This window comes from Callorhinus ursinus, unplaced genomic scaffold (genome assembly GCF_003265705.2).
Source record: "Callorhinus ursinus isolate GAN/ISIS: 27379988/994484 unplaced genomic scaffold, GSC_fseal_2.0 scaffold1, whole genome shotgun sequence".
Taxonomy (NCBI): domain Eukaryota; kingdom Metazoa; phylum Chordata; class Mammalia; order Carnivora; family Otariidae; genus Callorhinus; species Callorhinus ursinus.
This window is the reverse complement of record NW_027397063.1, coordinates 56,840,650-56,846,072: the sequence shown is the minus strand read 5'-3', so window position 1 is coordinate 56,846,072 and position 5,423 is coordinate 56,840,650.

Below are 5,423 nucleotides of genomic sequence, written 5' to 3'. Positions count from 1 at the left end.
CTTGCCACAAATAATTTTTGAGGGCTTTTATGTACTTTGGAAGAAAACTAAGGATATAATTTTGAGTGGACAAGTGGCCCCTCCCCTCATGAATTTTTCAGGGTGATGCAAACACTAATTAGATACTATGCAAATATATAGGTTTAAATAGTGATAAGTGTTCTGTATCATTTGAGTCCTCCAGGGAGCAGATGAAAAGACAGAATTAGAAGCATAAGAGACTTACTGGGGTTAATGCCTGAGAATCATTAAGAGCAGAAAAAGCAGAATTGGGCAGGAAGAGCTTTGGCAGATCTGCAGTATAGATCTGTCAAAGGCTGGGATAGTTCAAGAGGGACTTAGAAGCACAGATTGCCCATTAGAGGAATCCTACATTGGACAGAAATGACCAGGCAGTAGGACCACCCACTATATCCAGTTGTTAGATTGGGGCTGCCCAGGAAGAATGTGGCCTTGGCTAGAAAGTTGAGGCAGGTCCTGAAGGCACGAAAAGAAGGCAGTCAGTCAACTGCACTCTTTTGAAGCTGAATAGCAAATTCTTGAAGGGAGATCCACTCGGTACACCTCCATGGGTGCCCATGCTATGAAGGAAAGCTGTAAGAGAGGTTAATGTAGAACCTAACCTGGGCTTCCTTGACAATGTTATTCAAATGCAGATATTTAGAAGAGGCAGTGCTAGCCAGACCAAGAAGGGCAGGCAGGAGCTGTCCAGGGTAAGAAAAAACACCTGTGAACCGCCAAGCCAGGAGAAGGCAGGACTTGTGTTAAGAGACCAAAAGAAGGGCACCTGGGTGACTCAGTCAGTTAAGGAGCCAACTCTTGATTTCGGCTCAGGTTATGATCTCAGGGTCCTGGGACTGAGCCCCATGTTGAGCCCCACACTGAGCCCCACATTGGGCTCTGCGCTCAACAGGGATTCTGCTTGAGGATTCTCTCTCCCTCTGCCCCTCCCCCCACTTATGCACGTGCATGCTCTCCCTCTCTCTCTCTCTCTTTCTCTCAAATAAATAAATAAATCTTTTTTTTTTTTTTAAGAGACACCAAAAGAGAACAAGACTTGAAGCTCAAGAGCTTGGAGCCAGATCTGGCAGGACCTAGAAGTTAATGTTAAGGATTTGGTCTTTATCGTAAGAGCAAAGAAAAGCTGGTGAAGGATTTTAAGAAGGGTAAGGGAGGAGTCAATAACATGATCAGATTTGCATTTAAAAAAATTACTGTGGCTACTATATTGAAGGAAAGAATTAGCAGAAGAACAAGAGGAAATGCAGGGAAACCATTTAGGAGGTTCTTGCACAATACCTTGTAGATAGTAAGCCCTCAAAAAATAAGACTGATCATCATCATTAATAATTATAAGTCTGAATGGCATAATCTTACTTTTGCTCCCTGCATTAAATCTAGATACTTCGCATTTGCTTTAAGCTCTCTACCAATTACCTTTGGCCTAGTCTTCATTCATCACAATTTATACTATTTAATAACCTCATATTTTATTGTTTTGTTTTAAACATTCTGCTTCATTATAATGACCTTAGTATTCCCTTAATACAATTTATACATTTTTACTCCATAATTCATGCCCATCTGAATGCCCTTCCGCATTCTCAGCCAAAAATTATTTTCTTCTCTTCCCAAACTCTGATAAAGTCTTCACAGTGCACTCCACCTACCTTGATATTCCTTCCATTGCACCATCCTTCTGGTACTAACAGAGCTCTCTGTGAGGCTATGGTACATGTACTACAATGTGCTCCTTTCATACTATTTTCATTTCTTTTGAACTCCTAGAATTCCTACAAGGACTTTAGGAGAATTTAGGTACTTAGAATAAGAAAATGTAGAATATCTTATCTTTCTAAGTTTACCATTTAAAGTTTCTTTTTTTTTTAAAGGAAAGAATAGTTACAAATGGCTGATGTAGATTGTTTGGGATAGAGAATAGGAGCAAATGGGAAATAAAAACTGCCAGAAAAAGAAAAATAAATGTGACATGCCAGGAAAAAATAGCTAATAATAATAGAAACAAATTGTATTTAGCACTTACCTTGTACCAGTCACTTTTCTAAGAACTTTCCATATATTATCTCATTTAATTCTCACAACAACTATATGAAGCATGATTCTTGTCCCTATTTATAAGGTCAAATGATGAAGATCACCCAGTACCCTGAGCTCTGAAGAGAAAGAAAATTTTCTTCAGCAAATAGTTATTGAGCCTTATGTTGTACCATGTGGTGTGGAGGGGAAAGGTCACTGGAAAAGTTGATGGAAGCCAAATGACTTCACAGATGAAGTTGACTCCCAGAGGGAAAGAGGAGTTGTAGGAAGTACAAGGAGAAGATGCAGATAAGAAGTAAGTAGGATTTGGAAAGGAGAAGTGTTCGCAAGATATTTTAAGGAACTTTTGCCTATCCCTTCTCCATCTCCTTAAGAAATTTTAGGGAAGAACTACATTGCCCTTTAGAATTTTCCACCTCAGGTTTTCTTTAGTCTCTACTAATGCTCTGAGTCTGGCCTTGAGAGCTAGATAGCCCCAGCTCCTTCAGATTTATCAGGAGGTAAGGTCTCAAAGAACTTTGAGAAGGTATGAATTACAGAAATTAACTCTTTCCCTGGCTCTGTAAGGTTAGATGAAGAAATAAGAATAGGAGCAGTTTCATGGAATGACGTCAGTGCCATGTGCTAAAAATGAAAGCGGAGACTTGGAGCAGAAGCCTTAGAATTTCCAAATGTATCAAAGCAGTCTGAAGGCTCAAGGAAACCAAGGAATAGAGGCTGCATTGAGGCCACAGTGAAGGTGAAGAGCCTAAATTTCCACTGAATTGGGGCTAACTCTGAGCTGTTCTGCTTCCTCTTTCTTAACATTCTGCTCATTGACTCTTCCCCCAACCTAGGAAACAGACTTGACCTTTTTATCTTCAAGCTGCTGGTGGCAGGAAGAATGAGCAAAGCTTTGCTCAAAGAAGAGCCACTATAACTAAATAATTGTAATTAGTGTGATAGTGCAAGGAGAGAAACTCCATTTCTTCTGCAGAATTCAGGGCCTTATTTGCATTTGAAAAAAATCTCATTAGAGCAGTATATTAGATTATAAGATATTTTCCAGGAAAATATTTCAGAACAGCCACAGCAATCTCTTGCATGTGCACACACACACACACACACACGCACAGATGCACACTCTTAATTTTCCAATTAAAAGCACATACATACTTTCTCAATTAAAAAGCATTCAGAAAGTAAGATAAACTGATTATTAGATGTTCCTAAATTTAGAGAGAAAGACTTGTGGGGGTTTAAAGAGAAAAGGACTGAGAGTTTAGAGGAAAAGGCATTAGGGAAAGCTACATGGCAAGGTTAAGAAACTTGTAGAATTAACTCTACTTAAAAATAATTGTGTTAAAAATCTTTCTAAGGGAATTAGTCCGTTTCATTGAGTAGGTGGTTATAAAAGTAATTCCTTGTTTCAGGAATTTTAATTGCATTGCCACAATCAGGTGTGCATGTGGATCCTCTCCTGGTGCTAGAGTTGCAATCAGCATGTTCAATTCTTCAACTGGGTATGGTAAAGCCCCCAATCCAAAGGGCTTCCGTGTAGCTACCATGCACCGAAAATTGCCCCCAAAGGGTTTTTACTCTTGGCTAAACCTCTTCCTATGTTAGGCTACTTACCTTACCTTCGTTCTCCCTTACCCCTACCTTGAAACATATCTCATAGTTTTCTCTTTGTTCAACAATCACAGAAAATCAAACTAGGATTGCAAAGAACAGTAATGGTCATCTTGTCCCATTCTCTCATTTTACAGGTAAGAAAATGAGGACAAAATAGGTTAATTTCCCTGGGATTGTGCAGCTGGTTGAAGGCAGGGGTGGTGAAAGCCCTAGAACCAGGGACCCTCCCACAGGCCTCCTGCTATGCTAGCTGCTCTTCAGTAGCTTTCCTGGGACAGTTCTCTCATCTTCTAATTTTCCCTCCTGGGGGCCTTTGCCAGCTCATTATGGCTCCCCTATGACATGGAACTCACCATAACTCATACACACAATATGTTTATGCAAGGGCAATCTCAAATGCCCTGATTTGTTTCCTAAACACATTTTGTGGCCTTTTGGCCTACTTTGCACATTGGGCATATGTCTCACTTTAAGTAGGCTGGGCCAAATGCCTTCCTTCTACAAGGAGTCTTAAAATAGGAAAAAGGAACTCAACAGAAAATCCTCTATCTTTTAAAAAAATTTTAAAATAAAACAAATGCACAATACACTAGAAAAGTCATGATACCATTACTTTACCCTCCACTGTAAAGAATCACTATGACGTACTTACTCCAGGCTGTCCTCCTAGGCATCACTTCTTAATATCCTTGTACCTAATCTTCAACTTGATTTAGCTCACCCAAGTATTGAAATAAACAGTCCGTAAACTATCTTGCTCTTCCTTAAAAGAGTGAAAGGACATCCAGAGAACACCCATACATCTAGAGCCTCACCCAACACATAACTGGGAGTTAAAATAATTTTTTTCTGTCATTTTATGGTTGGGAGTTGTAACAGAGACTGCTACTTCTTACTTAATGTCCATAATTCCCTTTTACACTACACCAATTTTATTTAAGGCAACCAAGTGCCAAGCTTAAAAACTATATTTCTGCAGACACTCTTTCAGTTAGGATAGGTCATATGAAACAGATTTGATGAAAAGATGTCTGCAGAAATCACAAAGTATAATACTGCAGGGAATGCTCTTTAAAGGGGACTGGCTGAGTCACTGATAAATGTGTGTGCTCTCCCCTCGTCCTCCTACCTGCATTGTAGATATGAGGGCTGGAGTTTCAGAAATCGACTGTGAACATGAGGCAGTCTTGAAGATGGACACTACAGGCTACAGGCAATCTTGAAGATGGACGCTACAGGCTAAGGATGTTGTCATCTGAAAGAAAAAGACTGGGACATCAATGACATTGTGGTGTTACTACACCAGCTCTGGACTACCAACTTCTCAACTTTATGTTATTTAAGAGAAAGTATGTGACCATCTGGTTTAAGTCACACTTTCATCAATTTCTTTTCTCTCTCTCTCTCTCTCTCTTTTTTTTTTTACTTAAAGCTAAACATTACTAATGGATACAGGGGCAAAACAACACTGAAGAGTTTCCCCTTGAATGCTTTTTTTTTGGATGCCCTGATGATTCTTTGCAGTCTGGATCTTTTGGTTACTTAGGATCTCTCAGTCCTCCCTTTGCATCCTTATCACCCACACTGGTGCCTTGGCAAGGCCAGACGCTCACACCTTGGACTCTTTGGACTTGACTCTCCGGACTCGCATGGCTGGACTCTTTCCATCTTACCTTCGCTGTTTCAAGTTGCATTCCCAGAAAGGGCCTGGCGTTACCTGGGAAGCTGCTGTTCCTTCTAAACCCCACCTC